Genomic DNA, 20,058 nt, shown 5'->3' on the forward strand with positions numbered 1-20,058 from the left:
CCACTACCACTTCCACAGCTATAAGTCCTATAACCACCTCCATTGCCATTTCCTTGGCTTTAGAGCATGTTGTAACCTCCCCCCACAGCCATCCTCCACCCTGCCTCACCACTGCTTCCTGGGCTATGCTATTACCTCTCTGTGCTCCTTACCCTCACTCTTCTTAGAGACTTGACAGCCACTATATTTTAATCTTCTATATAGCAAAGAATGCTGAAAATAACCTTACATTGTGAGTAGCACCAAGGCAAAAGTTGTCTCAGTAGATTGCACAATTAAAGATGATCTAAAGATGATTAAAGATAACTAGGGCCCAAGTGAAGGTAGAAAAGTTATGGCATTTGGTATCTGCCCCATATCAGCTCCAAAGTTAGCAATTCTCTTCTGCTACTCTGTCCAACATCCACACTTCATTGCCTGTCAACAGCATTAAACACTGCTAACTATTTCTTTCTGTAAAAACTCCTTTCTGTTAACCTTCTATGCCATGGCTTTTGATGAGTAAATAAATCAGGATTTTTTCCAACATAGCACAACATAGTTCTAGAAGGTGACAGCATGCTGTGGATGATAAAATGATTCCTATAATTGAATTAATTCCATAGATGCATGGACTTGAGATCAGAAGGATAAAGGGAGACATATCCTCCAAAACATCTCTGGATAGAGGAGCTCCACCCAAATGACTGTGGTTTGTGCCAGTTTAATTATATATTCATATGTATTTTATTTATGTAATTTATATATAAAGTTTTCCAACTTTAAATCTGAACCTGTCAGTGCTTATAAAATGTGCTTCTTATAAACAGTATATAGTTGGTCAATCGGTCATTGTTTTTTGTCAGATTTGACAATCTCCATCTTTTAGTTAAGGTGCTTAGTCTATTCACATTTAATACAGTTATTCATATGTTTAGGCTTAAGTCTGTCCTCTTGGAGTTTAATTTCTGTTGGTCATAATCTTTGTTTCTTTTATCTTTTCATAACTTTTTCGTTTTTGAGAACTCCATTTTACCTCTTCTTGACTGTATAGTTATGCCACTTTGTGTGATTTATTTAGTGCTAACTCTTCATAGTATAGTATGCATCTTTAAATTATCACCAGTTGCCTTAAAAAATATTTCACCACTTCATAAACAATGTAAGGTTATTATAATAGTACACTTTCAAATATGATCCTCCCACCCTTAAATTTTTGTTGTCGTATATTTTGTACCTACATACACTGTAAACTGTACATTATATTCTTAGTATTCTTAATTTAAACAGTTAACAGTCTTTAAATAGATATATTTACATTGAGAGAGAGAGGATATTTTAAAAAGAACTTCTTTATTTCCCATCACATTTACCAGGTACTTCCTGAGGTTCTCCATTCCTACCCCAAATGTTTGGTTTCTATTTGCATAAATTCCTTTTGTCTTAATTTCCTTTGACATTTCTTTAGCATGTTTTGTAGTGTACATCTTATAGAGACAAAATCAGTTTTTGTTGGTCTAAAAATGTCTATATGTTGCCTTAATTTTTGAAGAGTATGCTGCTTGCTATGGAATTCTTGGTAGATAAGGTAATTTTTTTTTTCTATTTTAGCACATTAAAGATGCTGTTCTTTTGCCTTCTGGCTTCTGTTATTTCTGAGAATATTTCAGCCATATTTCATATTGTTGTTCCCTTATATACTATATGTTTTTATTATGCTTTCAAGATTGTGTCTTCATCTTCATCTGTAGCAATATGTCTCTGATGTCCCTAGGTATGGTTATCTTTGTGTATACCCTAATTGGTGTTTTCTAAGCATCTTGGATATATGATAATGTATTTTATAAGTTTTGAAAAATTGTTAGCCAATATGCATTCAAATACTTCTTTTGCTCCACTCTTTCTCCTTTCTCCTTCGGGAACTATAATTACATGCATACTAGACTGTTTCATAGTATCCTTACAGATCTCAGATGCACTGCTTATCTGTTACTCATTTTCTCTCCTTGTTTCTGTTTGGGTCATTTCTGTTGACTTGTTTTCAAGTTTACTGATTATTTCCCCTGCTATGTTCAGTCTATTGATTAGCCTATACAAAAATTTCTTTATTTTTATATTTCTTATATCTAGCATTTTAATTTGCCTCTTTTTGTAATTTCCATCTCTCTGTCCTTTTCATGGATGTTGTCCACTGCTACTACTAGCTCCTTTAATATATTTATTATAGTTAGGTTCTCATGGTACTTATCTGGTGCTTTTAATATTTGTCCATCTCTGAGTCTGTCTCTATGAACATTTTTGTCTCTTGACAAAGCATCATATTTTCTTGCCTCTTCAGATTTCTCATATTTTTGAAAATTGAATGCCAAAATTGTATGTAATGTAACATTAAAGGTTAAAGTAAATAATATTTATGCCCAGAAATAAGCATGTTTCTTCTTCTATTAGATGGGTGGTTAGGTTGTGGGGGAGTGATTCAATCTGCTTTGTATTGAGCTAGGATTAGGCTTTGTGGTAGTTTTAGTTAGATTCAATTTCCTACAGACTTCAGATTGTTTGATGGCAGAATCAAAACACTCCCCCTTCGCATAGCTTAGGTCCTGGGTACCTTGAGGGCTTTCGTTTCTCCTATGTTTCCCTCAGCCTTCAGCAGACTCTGTGTTCTTACACCTCAGGGAGACCTCTTTCTTTTACCTTGACCCACCCCACCTCTCCAGCAATAGACAGCTGCTGCCTCATACCCATGTAAGCATCCCATGTAAGATATGGGATGCTTGAGGGATTTCTCTAAGATCTCTTATTATGCTTTCAGACTTCATTAGGCCTTGCATTAGTTTACTACTGCTGCTGTAATAGACTACCAAAACTTAGAGGCTTAAAACAACACAAATTTCTTTTACAATTCCGGAGGTTGGAAGTCTGAAATAGGTCTCACTGAGCTAAAATGAAGGTGTTGGCTGGGCTGTATTCCTTCTGGATGCATTGGGCAAGAATCTGTTTCCTAGCCCCTTTCCAGTTTCTAGGGGCCACCTGCTTTCCTTGGCTGATGGCTCCCTTTTATCTTCAAACCCAGCAACTACATCAGTCCAAATCTCTGCTTCCACGGTCACATCTCCTCTCACATTCTGATTTTCTGCCTCCCATTTTCACTCATAAGTACCCTTATGATGATATTGGACACAACTGGTTAGTCTAGGATAATCTCCCCATGTCAGTATCCTTAACTTAATTCCATCTGCAAAGTTCCTTTTGCTATCTAAGGTAATATAATCACAGGTTCTGAAGATTAGGACTTAGATATCTTTGGGAGACCATTATTTTGCCAACCACAGATTCCCTGTGCCTCTACTTCTGGAAGGTCTCTCTCAGGTACCTGGCTCTGCCCAAGCCATGGAAGTCCTGCTGCCATATATTCAATTTGAGTGTCAAGGGGCCTATGGGGTTTCTCAGTTCTCATGACTGTCCTTATATTTCAGTAAGCTCCACATACCTGTGACTCAGGGGGTTCTCCCTCAAATCTCCTGCCACTCTCCAGCTGTGCATGACCATGTTTCGTACTCAGTGAAAAACCAGGATGCCTGTATGGTTCTGCTCCATTACCTGTTCAGGTTTCAGGCTTCACATACAATGAGTGCCTAGACCCCACTGGGGAGTCTTTCTCATCAGCTCTCCTGTCACTTCTCCAGCCACAGGTAGTCACCACTTCATACTCTCTCAAGGCCTGGAGTACCTGTGGAGTTCTGTTGATTCTGCTCCTATCAGCCTGCTTGGCACACAGGTGCTAAGAGAGTACCTCAATTCTGTTGCCTACAATCTTTCATATGTGTGCTCTGTTAAGGCCTACTAGAAAGAGTTGTGGGTGTGTGCATGTTCTACTGTGTCTAGGGCTCCCAGGGGTGGTTCACAGACATGGCAGCATATACCCTAGTCTTTAAAAAAGTTGATATTTTATCTTCTTACCTTAACTCTAGCAGCATAGTCCCCTTCTTTCCTCTTCATCAGTGATGAGTGCAGTGTGAGTCTGTTTTTTCCTAACAAGAGCTTGTTACTTTATGAATTTTAGCTTAGTAGGTTTCTTTGATCTCACTTCTCTGATGAAATTTTTAAAACTGTGATTTTGTAGGTTTTTCTATATTATCTAATTAATAGAGTGAAAGCAATATTCTGCTGTGTGTTTTTACACACACACATTCTAAGTAGAACAGAATTTTTCCACTTTATAATTGGAACATTGAAGCGCAGGGTGACCCCAGCTAGCATACTGGTTACAAATGGGGCTTGCCCAGGATTGTTTTAAATTCTAGTGCTACACCCATCTACATACCTGACTCAATTACTACCCAAGATTTGATCCAAGATTTTGTCTTCACAAATGGCTGCTAAATTATTTGATGAAAGGTGAAGGAAAGACTAAATTTACACAATATTGATTATGTTAGGTCACAGAATTACACCTTAAAATCAAAAGAAGATTTTAGAATCTTTTCTTAGGTGTACTTTAAAGCTCTTATCTTGGGTATTCTTGGTTAAAAGTTACAGATAGAAAGTTGGGCAGTATTTACAGTTGCTGAGAGTAATTGGCTCCAGATTTTTCCTAAATATGAGTAAGGAAGAACCCTGAAAGAAAGCTGGTGTGAAAGCATTATCTATCTATTGGCACAAACTTTTTTTTTTAAGATCTTTATTGGAGTATAATTGCTTTACAATGGTGTGTTAGTTTCTGCTTTATAACAAAGTGAATCAGTTATACATATACACGTGTCCCCATATCTCTTCCCTCTTGTGTCTCCCTCCCTCCGACCCTCCCTATCCCACCCCTCTAGGTGGTCACAAACCACCTAGCTGATCTCCCTGTGCTATGCGGCTGCTTCCCACTAGCTATCTATTTTACGTTTGGTAGTGCATATATGTCCATGCCACTCTCTCACTTTGTCACAGCTTACCCTTCCCCCTCCCCATATCCTCAAGTCCATTCTCTAGTAGGTCTGTGTCTTTATTCCCATCTTACCCCTAGGTACTTCATGACCTTTTTTTTTTTTTCTTAGATTCCATATATATGTGTTAGCATATGGTATTTGTTTTTCTCTTTCTGACTTACTTCACTCTGTATGACAGACTTGAGTTCCATCCACCTCACTACAAATAACTCAATTTCGTTTCTTTTTATGGCTGAGTAATATTCCATTGTATATATGTGCCACATCTTCTTTATCCATTCATCTGTCGATGGACACTTAGGTTGCTTCCATGTCCTGGCTATTGTAAATAGAGCTGCAATGAACATTGTGGTACATGACTCTTTTTGAATTAAGGTTTTCTCAGGGTATATGCCCAGTACTGGGATTGCTGGGTCATATGGTAGTTCTATTTGTAGTTTTTTAAGGAACCTCCGTACTGTTCTCCATAGTGGCTGTACCAACTCACATTCCCACCAGCAGTGCAAGAGTGTTCCCTTTTCTCCACACCCTCTCCAGCATTTATTGTTTCTAGATTTTCTGATGATGGCCATTCTGACCGGTGTGAGATGATATCTCATTGTAGTTTTGATTTACATTTCTCTAATGATTAATGATGTTGAACATTCTTTCATGTGTTTGTTGGCAATCTGTATATCTTCTTTGGAGAAATGTCTATTTAGGTCTTCTGCCCATTTTTGGATTGGGTTGTTTGTTTTTTTGTTATTGAGCTGCATGAGCTGCTTGTAAACTTTGGAGATTAATCCTTTGTCAGTTGCTTCATTTGCAAATATTTTCTCCCATTCTGAGGGTTGTCTTTTGGTCTTGTTTATGGTTTCCTTGAAGGTTTTGCAGGAAGGGGATAGGAAGTCTTTGGTCATGATATTGGGACTGTTCAGGATGTATATTGTCCTTTATCTACTGGTAAAGAACTCCTGGGGCTCAGACTTCTATTGTAGATAAACAAGCACTGAGACTTCCAGTAAAGACTATATGCCATCTGAAACCAGGGATACCCTTAGCAACTGCATTGCCAGAAAATTATGGCTAGACTATACCACAGAGATGTTACAATATTGACAGGACTATGAGGCAGGGCAGTGAAAAACGCTGTCAAGGAGCCACTCAGGCTTAGGAGCTATTTTCAGTATTAAAACAGAAAATGCTTCAGGGTGTGCAACTGGCTGCTGAGCAGAATCAAATGAGTTCTCAGTAAAATGGAGAACACCTATGGTGTACACATATCAAATTCTGACCATCAGAAAAAAAAAAAATCTTCCTCACATGTCTTAAGAATGTGAGAGGCTTTTGAAAAGAGCTGTATACAAAGTGACTACTTTGCAGAAAAGGAAGAACCAAGCTTGGTTAGAGAAAATAGTAATGGGACTATTTACAGTAAAACTCTGTTAGAAAACCTCATTTGGCAGAGAATACCTGCAGGGATCTCCCTAATCTTCCCTGATGTAATTCTCCCTCTTAGTAGAAAAGGAAGAGAAAGAGGTAGCATTTGTTGCTCTTAGGGAATAACCCATTAGGGCAGCCCCAACTCAGAGCTGGAGTGTGGGAGTGGACAATCATATGTCCTAATTCAAATTCATTATGCTTAAGGCTTCTGAGGAGTGAAGATAGTTAGGATCCTCCCTCTGAAAAAAAGCTTCCAGAGCAGACATACAGCCCTGACAGCAAATTAATTCCACTAATGTGCTCCTAAGGTGGCAGATGGTCACAAACAAGATAGCTGTGACAAATCAACAAATTACCTCCTGGGACTTAGCAAATAAGCATGCCTGAAGCCGACCCAGGAAAAGTTTTAGCAATCTGACTCTCTACACTGCCAACGACCAACTATTGGAACATGATCCCAGATACAGCTGGGGATATTTCCTAGCAGAAATGTTCGACAGAACTTGATACAAGATGCTCATGGGACTAAATTCCATGACTTGATAAAGCTGTGCTTATGGGGAGAATGGATATTACTTGGCAAACTTCACCATAATGAGAATTGAACTGTAGTGATGGGCTTGCTCAGGAAGGATGGGCAAAATGAGATATAATCAGAGATAAACCTTTATGACCACAAGTTGCCCACTCTACCTCTTAGGGCGGACTCCAGAATCAGAGTATGAGAGTATATTCTATCAAAGGGTGCATAATCTCAGCATGCATACATAAGGAAACTAATGTGAGCTGGAATTCAGAAGATAGAAAATGTGTGACAGAACAGTGATTCTCAAACTAACATTTATATGAATCACCTGAGGATCTTGTTAAAAACATTCTGATTCTGCATTTCTCACAAGCTCTCATGTGATGTGGGTGTTGCCCTCCAGAGACTACACTATAAATAGCATGGAGACAGAGAACTACAGTAGGGATAGTGATCCCACCCTCCTAGCTAAACCTAAACATTACACTGCTGATTTTCAAAAATATTTCTTAAAGAAGGCATATCTCCAGAGTGAATGATTCACTGGTAGTTTATTTTCTGCTGCATGTGTTCCTCTGCTGTAGTCATTGTCCTTGGAACTCCAGAAACAACCAGGCTGCTTCATCCTACCAAGGCATGGTTAGCACTCAAGATTCCCTAAGACCATAACAAGGACAGGTGTGGAGCCGAGGATGGGAGTAGATGTGACTCTTACCTCACTGCTATCACTGTCAGCTTGGGGCAAAACATTACATTCTGGGAGCTGAATTAGGCAGGTTTTTGCACACAAATTCCATAGGTGAACATGATACACTAGAATATTTATCTTAACTCGTTAAATTTATCAAATATTTTTTACTACATAGTGACAAGTTTATTATGAAAACTTGATCAGAAAATAGCATATAAGAGATGTGGTAAGTTCCTTCCAAAAATTGGGTTTGTACAGAATGGAATGTCGTTGTTGATCTTATGTGTTATATATAAGTTATTTGACGTAGATGCCAACGTGCATCTGAATGTAAAGGTGGCTGCTCCAGATGCTACTTTCAGCAGGTGTAGCAAAAAGACTACAGGTTTTCCCCAGACTGTCCCTTGAACAGGTGTCATTAGATAACATCTGCTTTTTCCTGCTCATAAACCTTTAATTGAAGTCCACTCCACACTACCAGTCTAGTTATACTTATTTGGGTCAGGTTTGTTTGAGGCCCTAAAAAGACATACATCAGTTTAAGATTCAGAGCCAGCCCTGCCAAGAAATGGTAACAAGGCAACTATCATAATTGCTATCTTTAGAGAAGATGCCCTTCTTCAGAATTTTTTTTTTTTTTGCAATCAAACAATATTTGTAAACTGATCTTCTCTGAGAAAGCAATGGATAGGCAGCCCCATGAACTGTAATACAGGCTGGAAAATTAGTAAGCTTTTCCCACCCACTTAAAAAAATTCTCTGTAATTTAATTTAGAGCAGGATTCCCAGACTTTAGGATTTATGAATTAAAACAATTTTAAAAAAATAAAAATTAGGGCTTCCCTGGTGGCGCAGTGGTTGAGAGTCTGCCTGCCGATGCAGGGGACACGGGTTCATGCCCCGGTCTGGGAAGATCCCACACGCCGCGGAGCCCCAGGGCGCGTGAGCCATGGCCTTTGAGCCTGCGCGTCCGGAGCCTGTGCTCCGCAATGGGAGAGGCCACAACAGTGAGAGGCCCACATACTGCAAAAAAATAAAATAAAATAAAATAAAATAAAATAAAATAAAATAAAATAAAATAAAATATAAAAATAAAAAATAAAAATTAAAGTACTGGCATAAGGTTGCTAGTTTTTACTTTGCCAATTAAGATTTTTTTAAAAGGAAAAAGTAGTCTCAATCACTATCTGCCATCAGTGTTAGTTTCATAAAAGAAACAATATGTTAACAGTAAAATATAGAACAATAGGAAAGATATTACTCCAAAATAAAATCTTAAGAGGTTCATGGGCACCAGAGTCATAAAATTTGATTGATGCCCCAGCTCTATCATTTGACTAGCTTGGTCACCTGGGCATATACTTTAAACGTCTGAAATTCTATTTTGTAATTTGTGAAATGGTCACAGTAATATCAACCACAGAGCATTTATTGAGATAAGATATAAAGAATGCCACTTACAGTACATGACTCAAAGAAAACTTTCAATGACTGCTCATTTTTAATGGCAAATTTAATTGTAAAATTTAAAATTATTATTAGATGTACTTACACATTCTACTGAAAATGTTCAACTGTTATTTGTCTACCTTCCTCACTAGACTGTGAACTCTTTGAAGTAGAGATTGTGCTTTATTTATGTATCTCTAGGGAACAGCTCAACAAATTTCATTGTGTTGGTTGAATTAATGAACACTCCTGTACCCTAAAACACTGTGATCTACAAGGAATTAACTTATATTAAAAAGGCACCTGAAACAGAGCCAGCAGTATACTTTCTTAGGTTTCTCTGGGGATTACTCCCTGAAAAGGGATGCTCAAATCTCAGAGAATGTTCTCTGGGGCACACTCTTCATTCAAATCATTCTTAAATTAATCTTGTCCTTTCCTGTGATATCATACCAGAGTAGACTTTTCTAGGCTCTTATTAGAGACCTAATACAGTTTTGTACTTTATTTTATGACCACTACAATGCTGCTCAGTATTTTTATAGAGTGTTACTTCTGATTATCCTGCTAAATGTATCACTGTAGTCATTAAGAAAATATCTTGCTTTTAAATATTTTATAACAAAATGCATAAGCATAAACTATTATTTCTGAGTTGTTTCTCTATAGAGATTTGAGTCTAAAATAGGATTTGTTATCTCAAAATGGCAAACTAGAAAATGGGTAAAATATTTAAAGGCCAAAGCACAGCTGCAGTATGAATAAAATATTATTAGACATGTCCTTGATCTTTACCTTTATTACAGATTGGAGACTTTTAATTTTTAATAAAATTCATTGCAATGACAGATAAGATAGATTGTTCCCAATGGTGGTTCACATCAAAGAAATGATATAACATGCCTGACTACCAAACATAATGATATGATTAATTCATTGAATAATTACTTCTTTTGTTGCATATTCGTGTATTCTATTGAGAAAAAAATTCCCTGAAGATCACTTCTCTACGGAGAAACATAATGAAAATAAAATGAACAAGATGTTTAAAACTTTTAAAAAAGATATTAGAAGGTAATATTAGAGAACCACTCAATACTGCTGGTTAGCATATGATTTACAAGTTGAGCAAGGGATTAAATATTTGTTCAGGATAAAGGAGGGGGTAGCAAAGATTATCATTACATTGTCACTGAACTTGAAAGAACATAGAAATAAACATTGCAACAAGTCACCTTTCTGTATGGTAAAGTATTTTTTCTAGCTTATTAAGAATTACAGTAGAGCCTTTCAGATTATGATGGTGTTTCGTGTTTATCTTTTCCTATTGAACCACTCACAGAAACAATAGATGAAAACACAATTGCAATACCATTAGGAAGTAAGTGTATTGATTAATTATCTGCTGGTCCCAAAGAGAAGTAATTCACTGATCAAAGTGAAGATGGAGTCCTGAAGCAGAACAAGCACTTCAGAAAAAACATAGTAAGCCATTTTTATTCACATTTTTATAGCACTTTCTCATATATACACTTATTAGAGGGACAGATCCATGTGTCCCTGACCAAAAGTTTATGTTGTTTGTTTGTTTGTTTTATTCTGTTTTGGTTTGTTTTGCTTTAAGATTCTTTTGTTATCTCACAGCTTCCCCCACCCCTCTGTGAAAAACACTATATGGATTTGTGGACTATGATCCCAATTAATGCAACATAGTTAAAGCAGATGAAGACAAGTAATGATAGATTATTGCCTGAAATATAAAGTAAGCGACAGAAACATGTGAGGGAGAAATATACCTTGATTTCTGTGCTTTATCCATTCTTTCTAGTAAGGGTTTAAAACTATACTGTCCAATATGGGAACCATAGGCCATATGTGGCAATTAAGCACTTGAAATCTGGCTAGTCAAAATTGAGATGTGTTTTAAGTATAAAATACACACCAGGGCTTCCCTGGTGGCGCAGTGGTTGAGAGTCCACCTGCCGATGCAGGGGACACGGGTTCGTGCCCCAGTCCGGGAAGATCCCACATGCCACGGAGTGGCTGGGCCCGTGAGCCATGGCCGCTGAGCCTGTGTGTCCCGAGCCTGTGCTCCGTAACGGGAGAGGCCACAACAGTGAGAGGCCCGCGTACCACAAAAAAAAAACAAAAACAAAAACAAAAAAACACCCCAGATTGTAAAGAGTGTGTATTAAAAAAAAAAAAGTAAAATCTCATCAGTGTGTTTAATGTTGATTACATATTTTAGATACGTTGTGCAAAGTAAAATATCAATTTTTATATTTTAATATTAACTTTACCTGTTTTTTTAATGTGATTACTAGAAAAATTTCCATTATATATATGGCTCATATTTATGGCCCTCATATTTCTATTTGATAGCCCTGGTTTAAAAAATTCCTTCTATAGAACTTTTGAAAAAATGTAAGAATATATTTCTCCATATATAATTAGACAACTAGGCAACAGAATCAGGATATCCCTTCTTGTTTCAATAAGGTGAGATAAATAATTCTAAATACTTGGTAGTACTTGTGAATGTCCAACTTTACCACCCTCCTAACCTCATTCTGCTTAAAAGCTGAAAGTTCTAATAGCAAAAAGTATATAGTTAGGGGGACCAGAAAAATATCATCCACCCTGTTTATTGACATAAATGACATCCAATCTTTGTACAATCTATGAACAGATATAGTAATCATTGAATAACAAAACATAGGCCTATGAAAATATTTTCCGTTGTAAAAGACTTAAAATATTAATTGTACTATTGCGGGGGAGGTGTTTACCACAGGAGTAAGAACTACATTTTAGGAAATATTTAATTTGTTCTCAATGAAATTCAAGAAAGTATGATTTTATGAAACAATATATCAAAATAAATTGCTTAGAAAATAGACCAAAATACAGATAGAGCTGAATGTGGAAGGCTGAAGGAGCTGGATGAGACGTCAAGGAAATATAATGACTCGAATAGAAGCATTCAATACCTTTATACTCATTTCCACATTGAGCTAGCCAATGGAATGCTAAAGTCAAGGAGAAACTAGGAACAGTGCCAACCACATACCAGAAATTCTAAACAATATCTAGACATAATACAGATGGAAACACATAAAAATCAGTCATCAAAAGCTAACTCTAAAATCTCATTTATATTAAGAATTTAGTACAGGAAAATCTGCTTAAATTCTATTAACATTTCCTAATTTTAAAAGATAAGTTTCACTCAAAAATGCTCCATGGGGGGACTTCCTTGGCAGTCCAGTGGTTAAGACTCCGCTCTTCCAGTGCAGGGGGTGCAGGTTCAATCTCTGGTCTGGGGACTAAGATCCTACATGCTGCATGGTGCAGCCAAAAAATAAAATAAATTTTTTTTAAAAAAGAAGATTTTTATTAAAAAAATTCTCCATGGGTCATTCAAGAGGTAGTTACACATAATTTTCAAAAAGAAATAAAGAAATCAAAATAAAACACGTAATATAAGGATATAGTTGAGATAGGTAAGATATTATTCATGAATGGGGAATGAGATAGTGAACTAAGAAAATTATTGGTAAGATTAATTAAAGATATCTGATAAAGCAGCAAGACTGAGTTCAGAGAAGATGGGTAGAAAATTCTAATAATACATCAACCTTGGTAAGATAATTCAACAACTAAAACCAATTCCCATGCTTACTGGTAAATCATTGTATATGTTATAACTATAGTCAGTTCATTATAAATATTAAAAATACATTGAGTAATATTGCTCAAACTTAAGCAACTTCAATAACTACACACCTTAGGCCAATTTCATCTTGAAATTCCGTGACTCATACAATAGTCATCTTTTTTGGAGAACAGAAAGCAGCTATCTTGTTATCTGTGAAAGGGTTCCTTTCTTTGACATCTCTAAATCAACCATGACCTAAGACCCAGTGAAGAGGTGGTTTTTTTTTTTGTTTGTTTGTTTTTTTTTTTTTGCGGTATGCGGGCCTCTCACTGTTGTGGCCTCCCCCGTTGCGGAGCACAGGCTCCGGACGCGCAGGCTCCGGACGCGCAGGCTCAGCGGCCATGGCTCACGGGCCCAGCCGCTCCGCAGCATATGGGATCCTCCCAGACCGGGGCACGAACCCGTATCCCCTGCATCGGCAGGCGGACTCTCAACCACTTGCGCCACCAGGGAGGCCCTAGGTGGGGTGTTTTTTTTTTTAATCTTTCTTCTTCCTATTTACTTTTTTGTGATTAGGCAAATAGTGGTGGAAAAAAGAGAATCAGTATAAAATTTACTAAACAAGAGTGGCAAACTCCTATGCCTTCAGAGGATACACAGGTAATATAAATGTGGGAAGTCACTATAAGACAAAAGAATGTGGTCTGATCATGATAGAACTAATGTTTGCTATTCCTGTTCTAAAAAAGCAAACTGCCTCTGCATTTAATCTGGTTTTATTCCTAAACTCAAAAATCTTGTATTCAAAATTGCCTGTTAAGAGCAAAGCTAAATAAATGCAATTATCGTTCTAAAATTCAAATCTAGGATATTATTCCCACTAAGAGATGAATCAAAACACGTTTTTAAAAGTGAAGAATGATGACTGGCAGTTAATATGGAAATCAGATAAATATTGTTATTTTGAAATAAATGTGGTAAATATAAAATATAAACACATTAAAAATAATATATAATTATGATACAATTATATATAATTACATTACTATATCATATGTATTTAATTATATCATATATATAAATACATATAATTCTATATATAATCAATGAAGACAGATAATCCCATATTATACAATAAAATCTAGAACTCTGTGCAGTACTTCCACTAACTGGAATTTCCACCAGCATTTCATTCACTGGCTCTTCCACGTTTTAGCAGAGCTTGTGGAGATTGCCTTTAATTATTTTTTCAGCAAGCTCACAAATTTCTTTTTCTCTCTTTTTTTTTTTACATTTTATGACTTAGCTCATCCTTTAATTGTTTCATTTGCATATCTCTTGATTGGAAGTCATCAATGTTTCTGGCATTTGGGTGTCATTCTTCCTCAGATTGTCCTGTTATGTCTTGAAATATTTATTGCAAACGTTTTAAACTCAAGAAAATTTAAATTCATATAATGAAAAGTACTTGAGAAAATAGAGTTACTTTTAAATAAATCATGCACTCATGGAGAGGGAAGATCTGAAGTGTAAAAAGAGCATGAAAATGAAAAACAATTACCAATTAACAACTTCAAAGAAAGTATTAAACAGAAGTCTGGATACTGTAAAAATTCAAATCGGAGGGAAAATTTCAATCTTCAGAAAATAACTAAAAGACATCAAGAACAGATCAAGAAGAATAAAGTATAAGGAGGAAGTAAATAATATTGAAAAAAATAAGTTTTCATGAGGCAAAGAAGTAAAGCTAGAACTTATATTCACTTCGTGCTTATGGCTTAAATTCTGCCTGTCATGGTCATGTTACTGTAAACAAATTAGTTTATTACTTCAGTTAATCCTCACAACTCTAGGGTTGAGGGCTAGGATTATCATGCCCATTTACAGACAAGAATACCAAAACACCAAGAGATCAACTGCCATGTCAGATCACAGTTGGTATGTGGTACAGAAAGGATTAAACCTGAGGCTGTCAGACTCTGCAGTCTGTGCTCTAAAGCACTTTAGTGTATCATCTCTCAAGAAAGATTAGCATCTATAACTAAATACATAGCAGAATTAATTTAAACACAGCTACACTGTTGCTTTAAACAAATTACATAAAAATAGGTATATGTATGTATATGAATATTTATACATATTTCAAGTATTTATAATAGTTCAGGGAGATAAAGTAGTATATCTACAAAGAAATGTATATGAAACACATCCATGGAAACACCCAAAGCCAAAAGATAACACCTCCTCTTCTATAGAGCTATAGAAAGGAAAGACATTCTTAAATAAATATATTTATTTGGCTTAACAGAGCCGCATTAACCTTTGTGTACAAGTTACACTGGAAAAACATTCTCAAATATGTGAGGCATTGAAAAGCATATCCATGCACATTCAGGAGTTAATCAACAACACATAAATACCAACAAAGAAGATTAATCAAAATTAGGAATTTTAGGGCTTCCCTGGTGGCGCAGTGGTTGAGAGTCCGCCTGCCGATGCAGGGGATACGGGTTCGTGTCCCGGTCCGGGAAGATCCCACATGCCACGCAGCAGCTGGGCCCGTGAGCCATGGCCGCTGAGCCTGCGCATCCGGAGCCTGTGCTCCGCAACGGGAGAGGCCACAACAGTGAGAGGCCCGCGTACTGAAAAAAAAAAAAATTAGGAATTTTAAATGTGAGGGATTATAGTACAATACAGTAAATAACAATAGCCATGAAATGTTTTTGATATATTAACTTTTCTGCCTACTGGCAACGAGTCTTAAAAATATCATATATTGCAGCAAAAGGAGTATTTAGTACTTAGTGGCAACCAACAGTCACTTGTGTTTATTCCTAACACTGTTTTTGTCAGCTGTACTTGTTATTTTGATGACATAATAAGATATTATGTGAAAAATAATAAAATACTAGTGTGAAAAATTTCAGTTTCTATGAGTTCTAAGTTGAATGTTTTGCAAAGTCCCAGTAAATATAATTTTTTTAAATATCATAAACAATTGTACAAATATCTTTTAAATATGAGAGCAAGTTATAAAAATCCAGAATGATTCTACTCTAACATTCCTCCCATCTTAAAACCTAAAACTGGGATTCTAGAGGATGCATTAGGAGTGTGGCTTATGAATAACAGAATGACAATTTCACCCAGTCAACTCAAATGTTATGAATTTTCCTTGGCCCTACATTAGAGTGTGGCCAAATCAATGAACATGTATATCTAAACTTAATTTGATATAAATAATGGTTTTTGTTTTTTATTTTTCGTTTTTCGGTTTTTTTATTTGCGATATGCGGGCCTCTCACTGCTGTGGCCTCCCCTGTTGCAGAGCACAGGCTCCGGATGCGCAGGCTCAGCAGCCATGGCTCATGGGCCCAGCCGCTCCGTGGCATGTGGGATCTTCCCGGACCGGGACACGAACCCGTCTCCCCTGCATCGGCAGGCAGACTCTCAACCACTGCGCCACCAGGGAAGCCCTGAATAATGTATTTTTATGATTCCCTGATTAAACTGACTCAAATTTGCCAGTTTAAAACTGACCCCAATCCAACAAGATGAGAGTCTCTGTCTTCTGTCTCTGTTGTCTTTAACACACACACGCAGAAGAGAGAGAAACATCAAGGAAGACATAAACTATATGTTAATAGTGAGTAGAAAAATATGTTTTTTTGTGAATATTATTTTCTGTTTTTAAAACAAACATGTATTAATTATTAAATAAAAGTAAAAACAGTTTAAAAATATAGCTTTGTGTAAGTCCCTAAATAAAACCTTCTTCTGTATATATGACAGGTCTATTAACTTATTAATCTGAAAAACCTTTTCTGGTTATTTACAAAATTTTTCTTTATGTAGTAATATAATTAACTTAAAAGTGATACCCAGAATATTTGAAAAGAAAATCATTTATAAGTCTTATGAGAGGTAGTGAAAATGGAAGAAATAGAGTCTGTAAATGATGCAATATTCTACATGTATTCCAGGTTTAACAACTATGATAAAACTTGAATTTTCAAATTTGTGGCAATCTTGATGAACAGCCTTAAAACATTTAAAGTCGGGCTTCCCTAGTGGCGCAGTGGTTGAGAGTCCGCCTGCTGATGCAGGGGACACGGGTTCATGCCCCGGTCTGGGAGGATCCCACATGCCGCAGAGCGGCTGGGCCCGTGAGCCATGGCCGCTGAGCCTGCGCGTCCGGAGCCTGTGCTCTGCAATGGGGGAGGCCACAGCAGTGAGAGGCCCGCATATCGCAAAAAGAAAAACAAACAAAAAAAACATTTAAAGTCGTCTGGTTTCCTATACCTGGAAATGAGTTTGCTAATACTTTAAATTATAGTACTTACAATATTTCATGTTTAAAATGCATCAGGAGGAAATCACTAATAAATGGAATGGAAAAGAACGTTAATACTGAAATAAAAGATACAATGCAAAACTCTGGAATGTCCATTTCTACAGAGAAAAGGGAAAATCATATTTATGGCATAATCTATCATTTTTCAGATACTGTGTTGTGTTTTAATATGTGTTAGTCTAACTTAAAGCTCACAACAATGCTCTGTTATAGGTATTGTTTTCCCCTTTTCACAAATAAGAAAATGAGGTTAGAATAGATTTGGTATCAAATAGACCAAATATTCTGCTGTACCAATAAGGGATGGAATGAGGTTTTTAACCTACCACTCTGCTCCAGAGCAGCTTCTCCTTCAGTGGTTCACAAAGTGGTCCCTGGTCTAGTAGCATCTGCAGTTTTTGGAAGTGCATATTCTTGGCCTAGGCCCCAAAACAGCTGAATCAGAAACTCTAGCAAGCTGTGTTTTAACCAGTTTACCAGGTGATCCTGAAGCTCACTCTAGTTTGAGAAACATTGTGCTGCATCATTCCTTGGGTACTACATTGACTGGGAAGGAACTAAGCAGATGTTTTCAGAATCATGTAAAATCTACAGATCTGTTTTCTTTGTTTGCCTCATTAACAGGACTCTGGAGGACTCCAGTCCCCAGCCTTCCTGGCACCAGGGACCGGTTTCGTGGAAGACAGTTTTTCCATGGACCGGGAAGGGGGCAGGGGTGATTCTGGTGGTAATGTAAGTGATGGAGAGTGATGGGAAGCTTCGCTCCCTCGCCTGCCACTTACCTCCTGCTGTGTGGCCTGGTTCCTATCAGGCCGCGGACTGGTGTAGGTCCGCGGACTGGTACAGGTCCACGGCCCGGGGGTCGAGGACCCCTGCTCTAAAGAATATTTTGAATGTGATATGTGAAGTATAACAATAATAATATTAACCATTGCTAAGGAAACTTATATTCTATAAGTTGTTTTCTGTTCATCTTGTTCTGAGGGAGAAAGGTCTCTAATTTTTGAATACCTACGATTTTAGTTTTAATCCCTGAAATTTGATTTCTTAAGAGGTAGCACAAGAATGGTGGGGTTTAAAAAAAAAAAAAAGGAAGAATGGATCTGGAGCTAATACTACCCTATCTTTTCTGTATCTTCCTGGGCCCATAGAAATTATGCATTAGAAATATTTTGTTGTTTATTTATCTTATGGCTTTTCTTAATTTCTTCCATTAAATCTGTTACAATGGGACATATCTACCCTGGATGATAAGCATGATGTCCTTCCTTTCAGTTGATGAGTTGTTTGCTGTTGCTGTTGTTTATTTATGTGTAATGTTGTCCCTCCTTCGTACAAATCCAGGTCTATAGGATGATCATCAAGAATCAGTTTCCTTAAAAATCACAGTCTTCCCAAAAAACTTCAGAAAAGACAGGTGTGTTGGTAAGATTCCTTCCTGTCTTGTTGACTGAGCATCCTTAGTCTAGTCAACTGAGCAGGAATCAAGAGAGAAACAAAGGATACATAAGCATGTGCTGAGCACCAACTTCCAAGCACCTGGGGCTAAACTTCATGGAGACAAAGATAACAGTCTTTTTCATTGGTCTCATAATTAATCTATATCTGAAATGTCAGTTATGTATTTACCCATATTTCTTAAAGAAATTTTCATTTAAATGTATTAATTTATTTGGAACTATTGGTAAGAAAGTATGATTTAATTAGATTTTTTCCTAAAGTATTTACTTCAGCACCTAGTGCTGAATTATTCTTCCTCTCATTCTTATGAAATGTCTCACCATTTTCAGAACCATATGTAGGCCAAGATATGGTTTTGAGTTGTCTACCCTTTTATTAAAACTTAAAATAACTTGAGCAATATATGCCTGTATCCCCATTATCTGCCTATTAAAAATATTCTTGGCTATAGTTATTCTCACTTAGTTTTTCCTCTGAATGGCCCCAGAGTCACTAGCATTTGTTTTGAGTTGAAATAAATGTATATATGTACTAATACAAGAAATGAAAATGTATTTTCCTCCTCCAAAATGGGTGTGGTTCTATAATTATTCAAATTTTATTTTGGGGGAGGAGTTTCAAGATGGCGGAAGAATAAGATGCTGAGATCACCTTCCTCCCCACAAATACATCAGAAATACATCTACATGTGGGACAAGTCCTACGGAACACCTACCGAACGCTGGCAGAAGACCCCAGACCTCCCAAGAGGCAAGAAACTCCCCAAGTACCTGGGTAGGGCAAAAGAAAAAACGGAGACAAAATAGGGACGGGACCTGCACCAGTGGGAGGGAGCTGTGAAGGAGGAAAGGTTTCCACACACTAGGAGCCCCTTCACGGGCGGAGATTGCGGGTGGTGGAGGGAGGAAGCTTCAGAGCCACTATGGAGAGCACAGCAACAGGGATGCGAAGGGCAAAGTGGAGAGATTCCCACACAGAGGATGGGTGCTGACCAGCACTCACCAGTCCAAGAGGCTTGTCTGCTCATCTGCTGGGACGGGCAGGGGCTGGGAGCTGAGGCTTGGGCTTCGGAGGTCAGATCCCAGGGAGAGGACTGGGGTTGGCTGTGTGAACACAGCCTGAAGGGGGCTAGTGCACCGTGGCTAGATGGGAGGGAGTCCGGGAAAAGTCTGGAGCTGCCGAAGAGACAAGAGACTTTTTCTTGCCTCTTTGTTTCCTGGTGTGCAAGGAGAGGGGATTCAGAACACTGCTTAAAGGAGCTCCAGAGACAGGCGCGAGCCGCGGATATCAGCGCAGACCCCCAGAGATGGGCATGGGAGGCTGAGGCTGCTGCTGCAGCCACCAAGAAGCCTGTGTGCAAGTACAGGTCACTGCCCACACCACCCCTCCCGGGACACTGTGCACCCCAACACTGCCAGGGTCCCGTGATCCAGGGACAACTTCCCCGGGAGAACGCATGGCGCGCCTCAGGCTGCTGCAACATCCCGCTGGCCTCTGCCACCACAGGCTCGCCCCACATTCTGTACCCCTCCCTCCCCCCAGCCTGAGCTAAGCAGAGCATCGGAATCAGCTGCTCCTTCA

This window comes from Mesoplodon densirostris, chromosome 6 (genome assembly GCF_025265405.1).
Source record: "Mesoplodon densirostris isolate mMesDen1 chromosome 6, mMesDen1 primary haplotype, whole genome shotgun sequence".
Lineage (NCBI taxonomy): Eukaryota > Metazoa > Chordata > Mammalia > Artiodactyla > Ziphiidae > Mesoplodon > Mesoplodon densirostris.